Raw genomic sequence first — 5877 nt, 5'->3', positions numbered from 1 at the left:
GCAAAGATACCGTATTTTCCGGCGTATAAGACGACTGGGCATATAGAAGATTTTCCTGGGTTAAAAAGTTGTCTTATACGCCGGAAAATACGGTACATGTCAATGTGAAGTTCAGGTGGGGCATTGTTTCATTAGTAAAATCTGAAACAATCTAAAAGTTGACTAGTAAAGAGTTTTTTAAAAATATGTTTTTACTGATTTGTGAGAGAGACGAAGGGTAAGGGGGAGAGAGAAACATCGATTGGCTGCCTCCTGCACGCCTCCTACTGGAGACTGAGCCTGTAACCCAGGCATGTGCCCTGATCAGGAATCCAACCAGTGTCCTTTCGGTGCATGACCGGACAATCAACCAACTGAGCCACATGGGCCAAGGCCAATAAAGAGTTTTTCAAATAAATTAAGAGTATAGCTATACAGCTCTCTGTCTTCTCTGTGCTGGGAGCAGCTCTCCTCATCCCCTGAAAATGTACGCCTGCACCAAGTTCATCTCCACCCCCTCCTTGGTCAGGAGCACCTCTCAGCTAAGATGCCACTATCTGCAGTGGTGCCGAAACAACCCACAACACTGACAGATGGGAACCTCAGCAGCTTGGCAATGCCATGTCCCCTGACCTCACTTATTTCTAGCCACAGCTTCCAAACCAGCGCCATTTCAAGGGACATAGACACAGCAGCCAAGTTCCTTGGAGCTGAAGCTGCCACAGCAGAGGTGGCAGGCTCTGGGATTGGAATTGCAACTGTGTTGGGAGCCTCATCATTGCTTATTCCAGAAACCTTTCTCTGAAGCAACAGCTCTTCTCCTACGCCATTCTGGGCTTTGCCCTCTCAGAGGCCCTGGGGCTCTTTTCCCTGATAGTGGCCTTTCTCATCCTTTTCTCTATAGGAAGGAGCTGTCTCCACCTCCCATAGTTCTTTTTCTTGTTGCCCAGTAAGTTCCTTTTCTTGCACCTCCCCAGGCAGCCTGGGGAAAGTGGTTGGTTCAGGGTTTGACAGAGGGAAGACAAATAAATACTGTATTAATAAGAAAAAAAGATATATCCAGACAGCAGAATACTATGCAGCCATTAGAAAGGATCAGGTAATTGGTAGGTATTAGTGTATCATTTTCTAAATGGAGATTATAGGTCAGTATGCATTAATATAAAAATATACATATTTGAATGTGCAATGCAGAACACTGGAAAGAAAAATACTTTCCTAATAACTGTTCATTTCTAAAAGTGGGATTATTGGGCCCCTAAGAATCTCCCACACTTTTGCAGACCTGAAGATTAGACCAAAGCACCCAAAAGGCCACATGGGGCAAGGTAAGATGCCCATGCATGCACACACATGCTGCTGGTCATTTTATTATTGTATTTTGCATCAGATATTTCTAGATGCGTTAGGTACATTCATGATATAGTGAATACTTTGGCAGGGAAATAACATACAAGTTCAAGATCACCTAACATCTTATTTTATACTACCATCAGTGGGTTACCAATTGGGGCAAATGATAGAGAGATTACCCAAGTTTGTATCACACTATATATTAACAAATATATCACCCTTGATAGATGATTACAGCACTATCTCTCATAAGCTTTCCTTTCCTGAATGTGGGAATGACACTCAGCCAGACGTGGAACTATTCTTCTTTTAAAATATATGTTTATGATTTCAGAGAGGAAGGGAGAGGGTGAGAAAGATAGAAACATCAATTATGAGAGAGAATCATCGATCGGCTGCCTGCTGTACGCCCCACACTGGGGATTGAGCCCACAACCCAGGCATGTGCCCTGAACAGGAATTGAACTGTGACTTCTTTGTTCATAGGTCGACACTCAACCACTGAGCCAAGCTGGCTGGGCGGACCTATTCTTTAATACAGGCAAATAAAAGGATGAAACAGGCAAACACACACCGTGCCCAGATGATTACAAGTCCTTTTGAAGTTTTAGGTTGCAATTTCTACTAACAACTCTTCTCCGTGTCTCTCTATCTCGCTGTCTCTTTCTTTCTCTGTGATATAAGCAATACTGTTGCAGTTGAAATTGGCTTTCCAGCTCTAAACTATAGCTTATCTTTATTCTTAAAAGTTAAAAATGACACAATATAGATTCCAAGTTTCCTTCCCCCAGCTCTAAAAAGAAGAGAATAGTGAGCAAACTTCAAACACATGGGAGATAAGATCAGGCAGAAGAAGACATAATGCAGAGGTGCAAGAGATCTCTTCCTTTTGTCAGAGATGTTTCTGCAGACATCTCCATTCTCCACCTCTGTGAACCTAATAAATGTCTTACCTATGTCACTCATACAGTGATACTGGGAGAAAGGTTCTGGCAGACCCACTCTGAGATGTGAATAGAGTACATCTGAAAATAAATATTATTTTGCTTTATCTCATTAATCTTGGCCATTTCTTCCTTCCCTTCAGCCAGCCTGACTCAGAAAGGCAAGTACTTTATCCATGTGACACAGAGTTATAGGGAAATTGCCACTCAGACTTTGAAAATTAGTCTTTTCCATTTTCTGACAACCATTTATCTCTCCGCCATCAGGCAATATCTAAAAATGTTTATGTGTGTTTTATCTTAAAGATGAGTTCCTGCTGAATCTCAGGGCCTGTCAATATGTTTTTATGTTTGAAGGAAATAGTATCTTTCCAAAACATCCACATTTTCTTTTCTAAGGTCATACTATCATTTAAAACAATTATCCAAACCTTTGGCAAGCTACTGTATTCCCCTGTTTACAACATGACCTCATTCCTAATTCACAAAAATGTGTGTTAAATGAACTAAACATCAAATGAATTAAAAATGTAATGCTCCAAGCAGACAAGAAAATTGCAAAATTATTATTAGCTTTAAATAATCACAAACAACAAAATAATAATTATTAACGCCGAATGTTTAATTTCAAATTCCCCCTCCTAAATTTTCAGTTTTATACTTTTTTATAAAGATATATACCAAAAGGTATCGAATGTTTATAAGCCTCTCCTACATTCCAACTTTTAAAATTATTATCATTTCTCCCTACTCATTCTTGTGTCCTCTTCACTGTAATTTGCCTTAGCCTTCTTAGTTCTTTTCCTTGACCTCCGATCACACTTATTTGTAAACTACAGCATTTTTGCTACTTCAGGGGATTTTTATCCATAAATTGATGATTCTTTGTTGTTCAGCTTGTATTTTAATGAGACTCCATAAACTGCTTATTTGTTACTATAGCCTACTTTATTTCCCTCACAATATTAGATACGTCCAAAAATCTTTTTGCTCTCTGTGACATGTCCAAACCTTGACTGACCAGGTTTCTCCTTCATTCAAAAGATTTTCTATCAATCCCTCAATCCATATCAACTTAAACCAAGAGTTTGTTATGTGAAAAGTTTTGTATGAGATCCACTGTGGCAAACACTTCTTTTTCCCTACAGCTTCTATTTTCCACTTATCCAACAGATCTCTCCTCCCTTCACCCTGCTCTGTGCAACTGAGAGCTGATCTCCACCAACATGCTCCCTTGCCCTCTGACTTCTAGTTGGGGGGTCATTCAAGGAGAAGCATTAGCAAGGGATTGGAGGGTAGGAGAGAAGTAAAGTTAAAATCATGCCTTAGCCGGTTTGGCTCAGTGAATAGAGCATTGGCCCCACAGACTGAAGGATCCTGGGTTTGATTCCAGTCAAGGGCATGTACCTCAGTTGCAAGTTCATCCCCCGCCCTGATTGGGGTGCATGTGTGTGTGTGCGTGGGAGGCAACCAATAGATATGTCTCTCTTACACCATTTCTCTCTCTGTGTCTCTCCTCTCCTTTCCACTTTCACACACACACACACACACACACACACACACACACACACACACACACAAGATATCCTCAGGTCAGGATTAACAATAATAAAATAAAGTTGAGGTCATTATTTATCTGGCTCCATCTTCTGATCTCCATGTATTGGCGGATCCCTCTAGGGAACCTTCTCCATATGACTACCCTTTCCCAGATCTGGCTACCCACTTCCCCCATTGCCACTTCAGATCTAGAGGTAGAAATAGCTCCTCATTTTGCTAACAGTGGAGTTCTGAACTACCTCTTGTTAGCTCCACTAGGCACTTTGAACATTTCAGTAGGTGATCCCTTTGTTAAACTTCTCTCACTATACCCAAATCGAATGTGCTTCTAAATGCTACAGCTTCTTAAAGACCTTTGAAAATTCCAAAGTTCAAATCCATGACCTTTTATTGTGTGTATGTAGGTAATTTATCATCTTTGCGAGTTTTGATTCAGTTATTAGTCTTGTCTAAATTTGTGTATTTTGTGTACAATTTTCTGTTTAAAATCTGTGCTCAATTATTGTGGAAAATCTGAAAATTGTGAAGAAAAAAACCTTTATAATGTTTACTATTTGGCCCTTTATGGAAGAAGTTTGCTGACCCTATTCTAGATCATAGGTCTATGTATTAGATTGAGGTCATCATAAAGATATTTGTAAGTTTGGGTCCTGCAGGAAACAGAAACGCAGAAAGAATTTGAAGTCAAGAGATTTACTGGGCAGATAGGGAGCAAGAGTTGGCAGGGAAAACCTTCAAACGAAGATGCAAGGCTGACATCTGTGCACAGAGAAGGGGGCGGAGGGAGCATTCATTAGGAAAAGTCTCAGGTAACAGTGTAGCTTTGAGGAAGTCCTAGCCATACCAACCAATTCAATCACAGAGGAGCCCTGCATTGGGCAGAAATGGCCTGGCCCTATCACCCCATCATGCTCTGGCCTCCACTGGAAGCAGCTCACGGGGAGCATGGCCTCCATGTGAATGCAGCAGATCACAAAACACCTCATACCAGTTCCTCCACCAAAGTCAGGTCCATCTCTCTGCTGCCTCTCCTACTCTACTACTTTCATACTCTAGAATTCAATTTTTTTTATCACTGGCAACCAATTTAAATTTTTCATATATTAGAGACCACCATGACGAGTAATTATGAAGAAGTAATGTAAGCTAAGGCAGATCCCTTCAACATTTGTGCTATGGATTTTGCACTTAAACCATATTGTTATTTCCCTATCAAAAGCAAAAAGCCTTTAAATTCAGAAATCATGGACTATTTTTGCTCTTTGTATTTAAATATAAAGCTGCTTCCAAGATCACTCTCAGCCAGGGGCCCTCAGATGACTGATACATGAGCCGGAATCACTCAGGGCCATATAACAACCTTCTCCAGGGCCTGTCATTATTCAGGAGTCTACATTGGATTCCTCACTTCTGATTGACACACGTCATCACACTGCCACAACCAGTGGTTGCCAACCGGTGGTCTGCGGACCACTGGTGGTCCGTGAGGTCCGAAAGGTTGGCGACCGCTGCCGGGCAAACATACACACACTCACACACACACACACACACACACACACACACACACACACACACACGTATTCTATTGTATATCTCTTCACTATGTCATAACCATTCTTATGCTTTACCACCTCGCTGTACCTGGGACCCTCCCCTTGCCTACACTACCTCTCCTCTCCCCTAGAAGCCCAGCCCATCTTCCAAGTTTCTATTCAAGCTCCGCTTGCTCAATGTTCCTTCCCTGACTACTCCAGCTCTCAAATTTTCCTATCCCTGACCTCCTAGAGCTCTTTCACACACCACTGTTCATTTTCGCTTTATGTGTATATGTCTTGCTTCACCAGGAAGAATTCATTTTCTTATGATGAGAGACTGTTCTTTGAACTGCCTCTGTACCTCTCACAGCATCTAGCTAGCTCTCATATATACTTACCTAGGTAGAATACCTTTCCTTCAAACCCCATGCCCTTTCTTCAAGGCTCATTTCAAATTCCACATTCTCTAAGTATTCTTTCTGAGTTCAAATTGAGGTTGCTTGTAT

The 5877-nt window shown here is 41.3% G+C and overlaps 1 pseudogene across 1 annotated transcript; it reads left to right on the top strand.

Annotated features, from left to right (window-relative positions):
• The first annotated feature begins 464 nt into the window (after positions 1 to 464).
• Positions 465 to 909, top strand: LOC307105404 (ATP synthase F(0) complex subunit C2, mitochondrial-like; annotated as a pseudogene). The gene has a single exon. The product of its transcript is annotated as an ATP synthase F(0) complex subunit C2, mitochondrial-like (transcript).
• Positions 910 to 5877: the final 4968 nt, after the last annotated feature.

This window comes from Cnephaeus nilssonii (genome assembly GCF_951640355.1).
Source record: "Cnephaeus nilssonii genome assembly, chromosome: 9".
Taxonomy (NCBI): Eukaryota; Metazoa; Chordata; class Mammalia; order Chiroptera; family Vespertilionidae; genus Cnephaeus; species Cnephaeus nilssonii.
The sequence above is the reverse complement of the archived record's forward strand: the minus strand, read 5'-3'. Positions and strand labels throughout refer to the sequence as shown.